At 47.1% G+C, this 16252-nt stretch overlaps 1 long non-coding RNA gene across 1 annotated transcript in view; it reads left to right on the top strand.

The window, feature by feature from the left end:
• The window catches only part of LOC101126439 (uncharacterized), a 95233-nt gene extending 82345 nt beyond the window's left edge, over positions 1-12888 (top strand). Inside the window, exon 3 of the long non-coding RNA XR_010134990.1 lies at positions 10654-12888. This is a non-coding gene — a long non-coding RNA (uncharacterized lncRNA). The remainder of the gene's footprint in view (positions 1-10653) is intronic.
• The last annotated feature ends 3364 nt before the right edge of the window (positions 12889-16252 follow it).

Raw genomic sequence — 16252 nt, 5'->3', positions numbered from 1 at the left:
TGTGGTGGGCTCCACCCAGTTGGAGCTTCCTGGCTGCTTTGTTTACCTAAGCAAGCCTGGGCAATGGTGGACGCCCCTCCCCCAGCCTCTCTGCCACCTTGCAGTTTGATCTCAGACTGCTGTGCTAGCAATCAGCGAGACTCCGTGGACGTACGACCCTCTGAGCCATGTGTGGGATATAATCTCCTAGTGCGCCATTTTTTAAGCCCATCGGAAAAGCGCAGTATTAGGGTGGGAGTGACCCGATTTTCCAGGTGCCGTCTGTCACCACTTTCTTTGACTAGGAAAGGGAATTCCCTGATCCCTTGCGCTTCCCGAGTGAGGCAATGCCTCGCCCTGCTTCGGCTCGTGTATGGTGTGCTGCACCCACTGTCCTGTGCCCACCTTCTGGCACTTCCTAGTGAGATGAACCCGGTACCTCAGATGGAAATGCAGAAATCACCCATCTTCTGCATTGCTCACGCTGGGAGCTATAGACCGGAGCTGTTCCTATTTGGCCATCTTGGCTCGACCCCTGCAAATGTCTTTTTTTTTTTTTAATACAAACCCTTGTGTCAAGGGCTGACTTTCAATAGATTGCAGTGAGGGAACTGCTCTGTTACATAACAAACCCCGACCAACCTTAGCCAGCTTTGACCACTGCAAAGAAAAATCACTTTCTGAGAACCTTCTGCAACTTCCTATATTCATTCAGGTTTTGTCCTGTACTTTCCTCTTTGTTATTATGGAAAAACAAGTCGTTTTACTTTAGGACAAAAGTACTCTCTTTTCCCTTTAGCAAAAACGTATCCTACACAGATTGCTTACAAAGTTGTTTCTCTCTGCTTTTATTGCTTCCAGTAGAGTCCAGTAAAATCATATATGTTGATTTTAACTTTTATCCAAAGTAATTTCTATGTCACACAGCAAATTAGGAGGTAAATAATTGCAAACTGTCACACACCAGCATTTTGCAACAGGTTAGCAGAACTCATGAATATACATTTCACAGCTTTCTAAGACCCACATATCCCTTATACTACAACTTCTCAAAATGCCAAAAATATGCGTCTTCACTAATAGGCTCAAATATATATATAACCTCTCTGTACATATAAAAATAAGAGGCTGAGCACGGTGGCTCATGCCTGTAATCCCAACACTTTGGGAGGCTGAGGCGGGCAGATAACAAGGTCAGGAGTTCGAGACCTTCCTGGCCAACATGGTGAAACCCTGTCTCTACTAAAAATACAAAAATTAGCTGGGCATGGTGGCGAGTGCATGTAGTCCCAGTTACTCAGGAGGCTGAGGCAGGAGAATCACTTGAACCCAGGAGGCAGAGGTTGCAGTGAGCCAGGATCACGCCACTGCAATCCAGCCTGGGTGACAGAGTGAGACTCTGTCTCAAAACAAAACAACAACAACAAAAAGAGGCAAACATTATATAAAATTAAAATTATGCTTAGTAATTAATCCTTCAATGTTCTCTTACTTACAAATGATCTAGGTATATAATAAATATTCATTAATTAAGCCTCAGTCCCAGTTTTAAATTACCTAAAGATCTTGGAAACTGTAAATTTAAGTTGACTTAAAGTTGACTCACTACAAAACATACAAAACATGATTACTTATGAATAAAAGTTTGTCAAAATGATTTAATTTTGTTAAACACAAATTAAATTTTTCGTAATATTAAATATTTAGTATGGGAGTGGTGGCTAACACCTGTAATCCCAGCACTTTGGGAGGCCAAGGGAGGTAGATCACTTGAGGTCAGGCACAGGCCTGGGTCTCCGGAGCACCAGTCAGGAATGGAGCACCAAGGGCCCTAAGAGCCTCGTTACCTGGGGATCAATGAGGGCTCCAGGTGAAGTCTGGCCCTATCTGAGTCACGGCACCAAAACTGAGAAAGAAAGAATGCACAGATCAACTGAGACTGCTTTATTTGGGCTGCCGTAGTGGGGAGAAGGTTTTGCAGTGAGAGGCATCTTGAAGTGAAGCTGGCAGCCTGGGGATGTGTCAAGGCAGGTAGACAAGGAAGGCATTCAGAGTCCCTTGGGATCTCAAGAAGAGGAGACGGGCCTCATGTGAGTGACTGAGCGACGCTGGAGGAGGGCCTTATCTCAGAAACGGGACGGCAGGGGGTCCTGGGGGGCTGTCCATTTCTTGGAACGCTTCCCAGGAGAACTGGGCTTAGGTAAAGTTCAGCGTTGCCATTATCTTCCAAATTAATGAAGGCATATTAAAACAGAAATCCTTTTCTTACTGAATATAGTCTCTCTCCCTATGTATATATAGGAGATGGGGTCTTGCTCTGTTGCCCAGGCTGGAGTGCAGTGGCATGATCATGGCTCTCTGCAGGTGTGACTTCCCAAGCTCAAGGGATCCAGTCCTGCCTCAGCCTCTGGAGTAGCTGGGCCTACAGGCATGCAAACACCACACTCAGCTAATTAAAACAAAATTTGTAAAGATGGGTTTCACTATGTTGGCCAGGCTGCTCTCCAACTCCTGGCCTCAAGTCATCTTCCTGCATTGGCCTCCCAAAGTGCTGGGATTACAGATGCCAGCCACAGAGCCCAGCCAATATATTTTATTGATCCTTCGATTACTAGTGATTCAAATCCCTGTAATTAACCATCTTATGTAAGAATAGAAATAGAATTTTTAAAATTATTCATCAATTCTGAAGCAACAGTTTCTCTGTTGAAAAATATTTTGATTTATGGAGAGATTTGTTGCCTTAAACAAAAGGATTGTTATTTCAGTGGAGGCACTGGATTCCCTGTTGAGCAGATCTGGGGGCAGCTCTTCTTTCTCTGGGTAATGACGTCATCAAAAAGAGATTCTCACAATTAGCTGAACCCCTACACTCAGCACAATTTAGTGATTTTCAAATAAAAACCACATCTCAGGATATTTAAATTTCTGGGTTACGTTTAGCTTTTCGGTAATAAAACTGACTGCATAAGTAGCAAAATCATCCTTTCACAATGTAACTTTCCTACCAAAAGCTTTTCATCTTTGTTTTTCCTTAAGGGAGTTAATAATCAGGTTAAATTATAGAAATTCTTGATTTTAGGCAGCTACATAGTTTTTGAAAAAGTTGCCAACTATTTTTTACATTACAGGAGCATAAAAAGCAAGAAACAGAAGGATGATTTCTGGGAGCAGAACAAGATGAGGGTAAATTCAACTCTAGGTTTAGAAAGGGAAGACGGTTGTGTGCTGTCTGACCAGTAAGCAGCCCTGAAGTGGTCTGGGAATTACTTCTCATCCACTAACCATGCAGGCTCCTAAAAGCACCACATCCATGTCCCAGTGAGGGACATTTTCCTCCCCTAGACCAACGGCCACAGCTAGGGTTACAAATGGCGATGGTGGAGAAAGTGGGATCCTGTTGCAGCAGGGGAAAGCCCTACCTCAGGCTTGCTCAAACCAGCAGCATCACCAGAGGGCAGGCATCATCCTCTCTTCGCCCTCCTCATGGTACCCTGTGGCAGGTGTTATTGTTTCCATGTTAGAAATAAGAAAATGGAGCTCCAGGGCAGTAAAGTGACCTGGCTCAAGTGAAACCTTCAGGGTGCAAGTAAGCTTGGGTTTCTGACTCTGAGGCCAGCGTTCCCCCCACTCCGGGGAGTTTGCCTCAGGGAGGAAGACCTCCGCATTTAGATGACTGTGGGGAACAATGAAAGGAGACCTCTGCCTTTCTGTAAACAGCACGCTTGACATAAGTAACTCTATCTTGGAAAACTACTCCATCTTACATCTCAAAAGGCGTCGTGCCAATAGAGAAAAGATGTTCCCCTAATCAACAGAGACTGCACCTAACTAGACAAGGGCATGAACAGGCACACGCTTACTATCAGTCCTTGCCAGATGACTCAAGGGCCATAAAATGAGCAGAACTTCACTAGCTAACAAGACCCTCTTGGCAGATGCGCACTTAACCAGATAAGACATGACCCTTTACTATCAGTCTTCACCAGAGGACTCTGTGGCCATAAAATGAGTGAGACTTCATCAGGTAGACACTGCTGTCTTGGCAGACCCTGTCCTGCTGTCACTTGTGATAAGCACCTGGCATCTGCTGATGAAGCCTCTGCCCACATCAAAGCCTCTTCCTTGCAAGACACTGGCGTCCGTCGGGATCAGCCAAGGACACTCCCCTTCTCCTCGTCTCTCTCCTTGGACTGCTTCATTAGTTCCTTTTCTGACCTCCTTTTCTCTTGAACGTTGAACGTTACTTTGTTTGATGTGAAATGTTTAATCTATAACATTTATATATTGATTAAATATACTACTATGTATGGTTTGCAATATTGACTGACTTGTGGAGTGGCTTGAGCCTGTGTTTCCATAGCTGATACTAAGAATTGCCTCCTTGAGAACTCCAGGTAATTTGTAGCTTTTATGATTAAAATAGCCTCCGTAAATTCTGACCTGTGGAAAGACATGTGTGGGCCTGGTTATGTCTCATCTTACACTGCTCATGACTGTTTCCCATTGGGTGAGGCAGACAGCAACTGCCACATTAGAGCAGAGGAAGCAGCAAGATTGTTTCTTTATCTAGAAAGTAATAGGGTGGCTAACATCCAAGAGGTGACCTTCCCATGGCTCTGGCCTGGTGGCTGGGGGGCAGGGGTGAGGGAATGCCAAAGAGGGGACATGCTCTTCGTGCCAATGAATGCCCAAGGCCAGTCTGATTGCCTGGGCTGTGCCTGTTACAAGCACATTACCTTGGGTGAAGTGTGGTGAGGCCAGATGCAGGTCAGGAATGACACCAGAAAGAATTTTACAGTTTGTTATTCTCATGGCTCCTTGGGGAGGCTTGGATAGGGTCAGGAGGCCCTGAATGAGGGGAGTGAGCTCAGGGCAAGCTCCCTTCTTGCAGTTTCTGCATGAAGGAGCAGGTGAGGCCAGGCAAGCAGGCTGCGGATTGGTGGGATTGAACAATGTCAGGGCTCCGGAGCAGTGGGGCTGTGCTGGGCTGTCTGGTATCTGTCCTGGGGTGATGAGGGCAGGTGGACAGTGGCCCAGAGTGGGAGAGCCCAACAAAGGCAGCCTCTGGGGATGTGGAGTGAATCTGCTCAAGAAGGGGAACTGACTGACTTCTAGCCAGGGCCTCAAAACTGGATCAGGACAGCATTTCAGAATTGCGGCATCCTTCCCCAGCCTGGCCCCTGCTCACAAACTCCTGGGCACACCCCAGCCATACCACCTGTCCAGCTGACTCTTGGCTCCTTCTGGCTCCTGGGAGAAGAGTCTGACTGTGCACAAGGCCAGAGAGTGGAAGGGCGCCCGCTGGGTCCAGCCTCAAAGCAACTGAAGAGGCTTCAAACTACTTGAAGTTAACTTCTGGCATCTCTTAAATATGCAAGAAAGGAAATAGAGATTTGGGTATTAGTCCGTTCTAATGCTGGTAATAAAGACATACTCAGGACTGGGTAATTTATAAAGGAAAGAGGTTTAATTGACTCACAGTTCAGCATGAATGGGGAGGCCTCAGGAAACTTACAATCATGGCAGAAGGGGAAGCAAACACATCCTTCTTCACATGGTGGCAGGAGGGAGAATGAGTGCCCAGTGAAGGCAGAAGCCCCTTATAAAACCATCAGATCTCATGAGAACTAACTCACTATCGGGAGAACAGGATGGGGGAAACTGCCCCCATGATTCAATTATCTCCACCTAGTCCCTCCCATGATACATGGGGATTATGGGAACCACAATTCAAGGTGAGATTTGGGTGGGGACACAATCAAACCATATCAGGTGTTAAGGAAATGAAAGAAAATTGTTTTCTTGAGGTGGTGGGTCAGGACTGAGTTGAATCCCCAGTGTGCAAGGTAAAGGCACCAACCTTCCAAATGACCGTCATGAGAACAGAATCCTTACCAGCTCTCACTGCCTGCTGCTCAGTTGTAAGCCAAGCCCTAAATGGGGTTTTCCATGCAGATTTAATTTACTTACCTGAGACTTACCTTACCCAAGGTTGCATGTGTCCGTGGCAGAGCCGGAAGTTCTGTCTCTAAGGTCCATGCCCTTCTCAATACACGACATGATTTCAAATGGTAAACTTGTCTTCCCTGAATCTCCTACTCCAACGCCTCCCAACTTCCTCTACCTCTGCTCCTAGCCCCAGTCATTGAGGGCTGTGCTGATTTTGACTTGGAAAAGTAAGGAATCAAAAACCATCACTTCAAAGGCTGACCATAAGGGCTGCTGTGAGGTGTTCAGGGGGACAGCATGAGAGCTTCTCCCCCTGGAAATGTTTCCCAGACTTTTCCAGAGAAGGAGCCCAGTAGACAGACGGACTGCCCCCCTTGGGGGATGTGCAGCAAAGTGAATTGGGTAGCCAGGTGCAAAGTCAAATACGTCTTGGAGGCCTTTGTGTCAAATCTTATAAAGGCCTCTTTGCAGTGATACTATTGTTTTCTATCATGTCAGCTAATTATTCAGTAAATCAGGTCCTCTAGGAAGTAGTACTATATTTATCCAATGACCTTGTGTCTTTCCATGATCCCTCAAGAAAACCTTTTTGGGCATAAATAACCCAGCATCAGATGAAAGCTTTTCTAGCACTTCCTGTGGGGCCCAGACCCAAGTATGTTCTCAGGAAGAAATCAATTACCTTCATTTATCCATGCTGCAATCATTTGCTCATTTGCTTGCGACTTCCTGTTGTGTGCCGGGCACTGTGCCTCCTAGTGAATAAGAAACACTGTCTGTCCCCAGTCCCTGGAACTAGTGGGCATGTGGCATAGCCCAGGGTCAGGTGCGTGGAGCCAACGCGCCCACCAGTGCCGGCCTGCCTAGCAAGTCACCAAGGCCTTTTCAGGGTCTGGTTTATCTCAGCTGAAATGTACGGGAAAAGTAGACGTCAATCGGGTGGAAAAGGGCAGAGAGAGCACCGTCCAGGCAGAAGGGAGAGCGTGAGCAAGGGGCCCATGGGACTGAGTGCTGCGTGTCGCCGCAGAGGGGCATGAGGACAGTGCTGGGCACGGCGGCTGGGGGCAGTGCGGGCCGACAGAATCCCCAGGCCAGGTCAGGTGTCCCGGCCATCCATGGAGAACAAGGAGTCATTACAGAGGCTCGGTGGCACACGGTGAAAATGAGGTTCTTCTGGGAAATTTTAGGCTGCAGGATGTGAGTGGCCCACAGCAGGGAAGGCCTGGCAGGCAGCGAGAGCTTCCGGACTGGACCCCAAGAAGGAGGTCAGGCTGGGAACACAGACTCGGAGGTTCCCATCCACAGATGGTACCGAGGCTACTGTGTCGGGTCAGATCTTCCAGGAGACAGGAGGAGGGACGCGGCTGTGGGAAGCAAGCCCAGAGCCGCCAGCCCGGGACCAGCGGGAGGCCAGGGAGCAAGGCCACAGCAGAGGCAGCCAGGACCCCAAATATCAGAGGCTCAAATGAAGTTGACGTTAGCTGTTTTATCTGTTAATCAATATATTTTTCTTTATATTTCTTTCCATTTAGATTCTCCACTTCAGAAGATTTAAATTTTTTTTGGATTGACAAAAATTCTATATATTTATGGTGTACAACATGTTGTTTGGAAATATGTGTATATTGTGGAATGGCTAAATTGAGCTAATTAACACATGCATTTCCTCACATACTTTTTTTGTGATGAGAACACTTAAAATCTACTCTTACCAATTTTCAAAGATAGAATATATTGTTATTAACTACAGTCACCGTGTCCTACAATAGATTTCTTGATCTTCTTGAGATTTTGTATCGGGTCTTCCCAATCCCTTACCCCAGCACCCCTCCCCTGGCAACCACCATATTTTTTTCTTTTAGTTTTCTCTCATCTTTCTGTCTTTTAAAGATGCATCTGTTCTTTGATTTCGCTGAAGTTCTTTACAGAAGAGGGCCAAGAAGACAACAAACATCTATCACCAAATCTTGGATTCTGGAGAATTTTGTTTTCTTTCTTTCCTAAAAATTCCTTGAAAGAACAATAGCAAGCTGATGATTCATTTGAAAACAGTCATGTGCCAATTTTGGTAAAGGCTCCTGAGTTTCCTGCTTGATGGAGCAGTATGGGGTGAAGGGCTGCACGGGAGAATGTTTTGTTAGTAACTGAGAGTCAGAATTAAAGAGTTGAGTGGATCCCAAGGAAATCCAACTTTATTTTTTCTGGTTTCCCCCACCCCCCATGAAGAGTTTATTCATTATAGGACTTCTTTGTAAAGTGATCTTTGTGTTCTTTTTGAGCTTGAAATTATACTCAAATGTTCTTCTGGAATGTTTTCATTTTTCCTTTAAAATAATACATGTATTGACTCCCTGGAACTAAATTAAATGAGGCAACAAGGCCAGGAGAGAGCAGGCAGCTGGACATCGCTCTGATTCAAGGACTGCTTCGAGGTGCATGTCCCTTGCTTTGGTCAGTCTGGCCTTGGGTAAGCTGTGGTTCACTTTTTAAACACACTTCAGGGCCATCCCTCGCCAGTTGTGTGACCTTGGGCAAGTCCCTACTCAAAGCATTAGTTTGTACCTCTGTGGAAGGGAGAGAATAATATCTAATCCATAGGGTGCCCCAAAGATTAAATGAGAAAGTGTGTTAGAGGCATAGCATATAACGAGTGCTCAGAAAGCCCAGCAGTTATTTTCTAAATGGACAGGTGCCAGGCACCAGTGGCTTGAGCCTGTAATTCCAGCTACTTGGGAGGCTGAGGTGGGAGGGTTGCTTGAGTCCAGGAGCTCGAGATGAGCCTGGGCAACATAGCAAGACCCCATCTCTAAAAAAACAAATAGAATTAAATTAAAAATAAAATAAAACAAAATGTACAGGCCATACACACAGTTCATATGGGAGGAAAGTCTGTCACAATGGGAAAATACTACCACTGACACATCACGTTATATAATTATGGTGTTTCCAAAAACGCCAAGATGTAGGCAAGATGTGGCCGTTTGCTTAGGTGAGGGTACAAACCGCAGGAAACAGGGGCCTCTCCAGTAGGTTAGAAGCCCCATTTTGGATTGAACAGTGAGATTCCAGGATGGTCTGAGGGCCCCCACAGGCAGCTGGCCTGCCCTAGAGGATGCATCACATCCCCTGTCCCCTGCAGGAGTCCCTGTCCTACTCACCGCTCTGGCTTGTGGCTGGGGCTTCTTGGCAGGGCCAGGTGTGTCCGTGCCTGAGTCATTGTGGCCAGGGTTGACTCAATGTTCTTTTGTCTGTGGATATAGCGTGGAGTGTCCCTGTTGATGAACCTTGGGGTGAACTGGAAACTCCAGTTTATGGCACCTCTTCTCCTGAGACATCCATAGTGAGAGGGGGATGGGGGCTAAAAGTCAGATGAACTAGGGTAAGTTCAGCCTTTAGTGCACATAAAGGTTAAATAGTGCAAGAGCACACACAATGTTCAACAAAAATTGGTTTTGGTATTCAAAATATTTCTCACAAAAATTAGCATATGGGAATATCAAGGAGGCAGATGTTAAAATTCCTTGCCATCATCTCCTGCGTCTTTACGCACGTGGTACTGGCACAGGCTGATGCACTGAAGGTGCTCTCATGCTTCCTCTCTGTGCCTCTCTGTGCCCCCAAGACAGCCTACCTGGCCCTGGGTAGCGTCTCTCACACATGTCATTTGCCTTTGAAGCAGATTTGTTTTGGATGGTCCACGTGTTCACTATCAGGCCACTGTGATGTCATTTTAGGGCCACTGCCCTCAGGAGCTTGTCAGCCTAATTGGGAAGACAGATAAGTGACAGAGGAGTTTAACAGGTACTGAGGCAGGAGAATAGGGTCTGGAGGCAGGGAACCTAAGGCTGTTTCACCCCAACTTCCTAGAACTAAATTGAAAGGAAAACCGTAACTTTCCACGTCTAAGTAACAAAAGGACCAGAGGCTACTATTCCAATCCCCCACCTTTTCTGTGTGGCAGATTGAAAATTGTCTTCGTTTGCAACTTTGTAACTTCATCTTAGCCTCTAATTGGTTGCAAAAAGCAACCAATCAGATACTCGCATAGGAGTGTGCCCTTTGTAACTGCACTTCAGCCTCTGATTGGTTGCTTTTGCAACCAATCAGACCGATTGCAGGCCACCATTTCATTTACATGAGGGGAGCATGAAGTGGCCAATGATCCTGACAATATTCTGTCCGGGCCCTTGAGCATTGCTCAGCAGGCTCCCACACTGTGGCGTGTACTTTCGTTTTCAATAAATCTCTGCTTTCATTGTTTCGTTGCTTCATTCGTTCGTTGCTTTGCTGTGCATTTTGTCCAATTCTTTGTTCAAAATGCCAAGAATCTCAACAACTTGCAGTCAAGACCCTGTACCAGTAACAGTGCTGTAACAAAGGCAAACTTAGGTGGGGAAATTGTGAACAGAGGGAGGAAAGCACAGGTGAGACGGGGGGATGGTGTTTGCCGGGGAGAGGCCAGCAGGTGTGGGGCAGGAGGTATGAGTGTCTCACTTTCCATTTCATCTCTGACCCCTCTGTGTCTCACTGTACCACGCATTGTTCAGGACATCTGAGTGACCCACCACAGTGTGGTTCCATTTGTACCCACATTGTAATTTGCCACTGTTCAGCACAGCTCTCCGCCAACCTGCTGTCCTGCACAAGACGAGGTCCCACCCCCACCCCCACCCCCAACCCGCCGTGAACCATACTAACTTCTCCGCATCTGTTCTCTTCCAGGAAATGGAGGTAATGACTTCTGCCCTGGAGGACTACATGGCATCTTCTATGTTGAAACCACTTTCAAAGTTTTCAAAACTATACACCCATCATGTATCACTAATATAGCTCGATATACTACGGATCACAGTCCTGACTTCAACTGTTAGTGTAATGTCTCATCAACACGGAGAACACGTTATGTGGTGTTTTACTGTCATGAACCAAACCTATTTCCCCAGAAAAACTGGCAGATATTAGCATTAATCTGATTTTTCAAAGAAGTTAATTATTTCCCAGAATAAGTCACTGTGACTTATCAAAGGGCCTTGGTTGGTGGGAAGTAAAGCCCAGACTGCATTCTTGAAGCCGCTAGCCTTTGCCAGCTCATTGCAAATTGAGCAACACTGATGAACCCACAGTTAATCTGTGGAGTCAAATGCAACTGGACACAAATGCCTGGGGATTTTCCCTGTGAGATTCTCTTGCCCTTCTGGTGATGGTGAAGGACAGCGCTACCCATGGCAGGGGCAGTCACTGGTCTCTGGCATTTACTTGACCTCATGGCTGCCATGAACACCAGGCACAGCCTTTGCAGGAGGCACTGCTGCCTTCAGCCTGCCTGGCCTGGGGGCACAGAGAGGAAAGGGATATGGGCTTTTGCAAAAGGCCCCTAGAGCAAAGTCAGACTGAAGGCAAAGCCTTGAGTGCTCGATGGGCGAGAGAGATGCTTTTGCTTCAATTTTTACTGAGTAATGAGGCGTACTGAGCAAAATACACTTGTCCTTGGAATGTGAGGCACACACGTGGCAGGCATAAAGTTATAAAAAGGAGGAGCTCCTTAGTCTGCTGAACTTAAAGACTTATCTTGCCTTCCTGCTGTTAATTCTTTACAGAGACTTCCTCTTCTCCATTTCCCAGGGTTTTCCATGGGGATGTGCTTGAGGGAGAATGGGCAGTTTAAGAGAAAAGAATTCCTCCAGAGTGGGTTGTGGAGAGCACTGGAGAAGGTCTGGGCTGGAGCTAGAGATTTACCTTGGCTAAAGATAAGAGTCTGTGGTGTATATACACAATGGAATACCATTCAGCCTTGAAAAAGAAGGAAATATGTCATCAGAGGCAACATGGATGAACCTAGAAGACATTATGCTAAGTGAAATAAGCCAGGTACGGAAATACAAATACTGCATGACCTCACTTACATACGGAATCTTAAAAAGTCAAACTCATAGAAGCAAAGGGCAGAATAGTGTTTATCAGGGGCTGGGGGTAGGGGTGGTGAGATGGAGATTGAAGAGAAAAAACCCCTTTGAAAATGATCCATCAGAAACACTCATTTGTGATTTCCCCACAATTGTGGTGCTCCAGGGAACCTTAATGATCAGTTACTGAGCCCTTATTATATTCCTGGCTTTGTGCTAAGCCTCACTCACGTTCCCAACAGTCCTATAAGATATTTTAAGTATTACAATCCCCATTTATAAGGGGCGAATGGAGCTTGAAGCCATGGAGTATGTAGGGGAAGGCGTGCTGCTGGTAAGTAACACAGCTTCAGCCTTCTCTGATCCTGGGGCCCCTCTCATCTGTGAGCTCCTGCTCCCGTGCCCCCTGCCCATCTTCCTAGGCTGGGGCTAGGGCTTGTCAAGCTGTACCCCGCCAGGCGGGGATATACAGGCACCTCAGGAGCTTGTCTCCAGCTGTCTGGACACCAGATCCCTACTGCCCCATTCATATCCTGAGGTCAACAGGTCAGTGTAGGGTGTCATTCTCTATTGCTACATTTCCCAGAGAGCAGAGATAGCAAAATGTCTCAACACAAAGATTATGTATTTCACTAAGCAATTATAATTTCAACTAAAATCAGCTGGGTGCAGTGGCTCACGCCTGTAATCCCAGGACTTTGGGAGCCAGTGGTGGGTGGATCACAAGGTCAGGAGATCGAGACCATCCTGGCTAACACGGTGAAACCCCGTCTCTACTAAAAATACAAAAAATTAGCTGGTCGTGGTGGCGGGCACCTGTAGTCCCAGCTGTTCGGGAGGCTGAGGTAGGAGAATGGCATGAACCCAGGAGGCGGAGCTTGCAGTGAGCCGAGATAGCGCCACTGCACTCCAGCCTGGGAGAAAGAGCGAGAATCCATCTCAAAAAAAAAAAAAAAAATTTCAACTAAAATTTTTCCCTGCCTAAATCCGATTTAAGCAAATGTAAAAAGTACTATTTTAAAAAGTCAGGCTTAATGGGCTGGAAAATTTTTCATTTTATGATACTTTTATTTGGATCTTCCACAATATTGATAGAGTACTTAAAATTGCAACATTTTTTTCAAGAGGGGATTCCCAAGATTAGATTTTTTACTAACTAGTTATAATTTCAACTAAGGTCTGTCCTAACCAACTCTCAGATACGTGGCTGGGGGCTCCACCTTCCTCCTGGTGGGCAGAGTCCATCTGTGGACACATCTGCCCGGATGTCCTGCTGGTGTCACAGGAAGGCTATGGGAGGGAATGACTGGTTGCCCATCAAGATGCACAATTTACAGTGAAAAATTGTAGGGGAAATATTCTTGATTGAAAAGGGGATTTCTTGTGTTTATCTACTTTGGCTAAACCTTCTCTTGGCTCAGCCTTGGATTTGTTGGATGTTGTGTGGCGTTTCTAAGGCAAACTGGCTAATGAATTCTCTCTCTGAGCTGATCATGATGGGAAAGTATGTCCTTTGCATTCATCCAGCACACTGAGCTTTATTTGCATTGGACAAGATCTAAAATGGGTTATTCCCCAAAGTATTCCAATAACAGATACAACTCAGAGGAAGCTCCTTACCCGAGAGGCCGGCAGCTGGGTGAGGAAGCAGGGCTTTGGAGCCAGGTCAGACCCCAGTTTTGTCGCCTGTGAGCTGTTGCCTCAGCTGTAACCCAACATCCCCACACCACAGTTTCCCCATTGGCAAACAAGCAAAGCAACAGTGCTCATCAATTAGTGCTATTTGAGGTTTCAATTAGATAAAGTGTGCAAAGCACTTGGAAGAGCACTTGGCTTCCTTCTAGGATTGTGCACAGAGTTCTCCAAGCTCTTCGTGTGCTGTCTCTGCAAGGAATCTGCTTGTTTGCAATGGTTAGAATACTAGAAGGACTCTCATACCACTCTCACGACAGACAGCCAAGCAGGTGGAGCAGAAGAAAGGACTCTGGAGGACAAGGAGGTCAAAGGCTCTGGACTGGTTTCCTGTAGCTTAACAAATTACCATGAACTGGGTGGCTTGACCCAACAGAAATTCATTTTCTTACCCATGCAGAGGCTGGCAGGGTCGGGTCCCTCTGGGCTTTCCAGGTGAAAGAGAGTCTGTTCCTTGCCTCTTCAGCTTCTGGTGGCTGCCGGCCTTCCTGGGCTTGTGGCCACATCACTCCAACCTCTGCCTCCCTGGCCATGCAGCCTCCTCTGTGTTTCTATATCACAGGGACAAAGATGATTGCATTTAGGGCCACCCACATAGTCCAGGGTAAATTCCTCCTCTGAAGATCTTTAATCACTTTTTTTTTTTCCATATAAGATCCTGTTTACTTCTCTGCATGTATCTCTGTGTCCCCTCCTCTTCTTCTAAGGACACCAGTCATTGGATTTAGGGCCCAGCTTAAATGCAGTATGACTTCATCTTAATTAATCACATCTTCAAAGAGCCTGTCTCCAAATCAGGTTGCATTCTGAAGTTCCAAGTGGACAGGAATTTAGGGGACACTATCACCCCACTACAGTTTCCATTTGTGGGTGGTAGTGCTCAGTGAATTTGTAACTAAATGCTTGCTTTCTCAATCGCTCTCTTCTTGGATGAGCAGGGAGCGTGCCTTATTCCCAGGACTTAGCAGTTACGCACTAGGCCTCTAGAGATATCTGACAAATGGATGCATTTAATTACTGAATTGTCCACATTTTCCTGTATTAACTTGGAAACTCTGTTGCATATTTACTTAGAAATGAAAGGCAACCAATTTATTTTATTTTTATTATTTATTTATATTTATTATTTTATTTTATTATTAGTTTTTTACTGCGTTCCTCTTAAAATAGGAATTAGTTCTGAATTGCAGGTCAGTTCTATTAGTAATGCTCTTCGTGGATACAAATACTTTGCCCTCCATTTGGAACTCCAAAGCCCAGCATCCCACAAGGACGGACACTCACTACAGCCCGGTGCCTGCGGAGTATTCCGAACGCGAGATCCAAGGAAACCACGAAGGCTCCTCTGCAGGCTCCCTTGCCCCTCTGCGGTTCAGTCGGGAGACGCTCAGGCGCTGGCAACAGCCTCCAGGTGCCGTTCCCTGCACATGGCCCCATCTTTGCGGGCAGTGTCCAGTGGGCTTGTGCTCACACCTGCGCTGGGGGCTCCACACTAGACGGCCCTGGACTACTGAAATAGTGGACAGAAGGGTCTCCCGAGAATGTCCAGGGTGGGCAGGCAGTGCTGGGGAGCCAGCGGGAAGGGAAGGGAGCCTGAGGCGGAGAAACGCCCACGCGGGAGCTGCTAGTGCAGCCGCAAGAACAAGGCCTGGGCTGCATTGGAGGGGGGGTCTGGGCAGTGGCAGCAGGCCCTGGAGACCAGGCCAAGGGAAGCCATGGAGTGAACCTGGTCGCAGGTGCCCAGGTCAAGGCTGCGTTAGAAACCTTCCCCAGCAGCCCTGCTCATCTTGCTGCAGCCTCAGCCTCTGCTCCCAGCTCACCTGCCCCACTCAGTGCTGAGTTGCTGTATTAGTCTCTTCTCCCACTGCTGATAAAGACATACTTGAGACTGGGTAATTTATAAAGGAAAGAGGTTTAATGGGCTCACAGTTCCACATGGCTGGGGAGGCCTCACAATCATGGCAGAAGGCAAGGAGGGGCAAGGGCAGGTCTTACATGGCGGCAGGCAAGAGAGCATGTGTAGGAAAACTGCCCTTTATAAAACCATTAGATCTCATGAGACTTAGTCACTATCAGGAGAACAGCACGGGAAAGACCCGCCCCATGATTCAATTACCTCCCATCAGGTCCCTCCCAGGACAGCTGGGGATTATGGGAGCTACATCTTGAATTCAAGATGAGATTTGGGTGGGGACACAGCAAACCCTATCAGTTGCTTTGTCATGGTTGCTTTGGGGACAGCTTTCATCTGACTGGTGGTCATCCCTGCAGATCTCAGAATTGATGTCACTCTGTCACCTGCTCTGTGACCTCACCTGAGGCCCCCAGAAGAGGGGACTCCCGAGGCCTGTGCTCTCCTGATCAGTGGCTACTGAATTGTCTGGGTCAACCAGGCAGGAAGCACAGAGGCACTCTGAAAGCCTCTTCCTTGTTCAAAACATGTTTCCTGAACAAAGGAACGACTGTGGTTGGAAGACTCGGGGCTCTGCCAGGGCTCAGCCTGGGGAGAGTGCTCTAAGAGCCTCATGAGGTAAAGGTTTATGCTGGCGATCAGCCTTACACGTCTAAGGATTTGGGGGGCCCAGTGGGAAGTGGGGGTCAGAGCAGGCATCAGAACACCTCCAGGCTGAGGGGCTGGCGCCACCAAGTCCAGTGCCAAAGCGGGGCTGCAGCCAGGAGCTCCGGGGACGTCCACATTGTTCCCATGCAGGCTGCCTCCTGGGTCC

The sequence above is a fragment of the Gorilla gorilla genome, chromosome 7 (genome assembly GCF_029281585.2).
Source record: "Gorilla gorilla gorilla isolate KB3781 chromosome 7, NHGRI_mGorGor1-v2.1_pri, whole genome shotgun sequence".
Classification (NCBI taxonomy): domain Eukaryota; kingdom Metazoa; phylum Chordata; class Mammalia; order Primates; family Hominidae; genus Gorilla; species Gorilla gorilla.
This window is presented reverse-complemented; position numbering and strand designations above follow the sequence as displayed.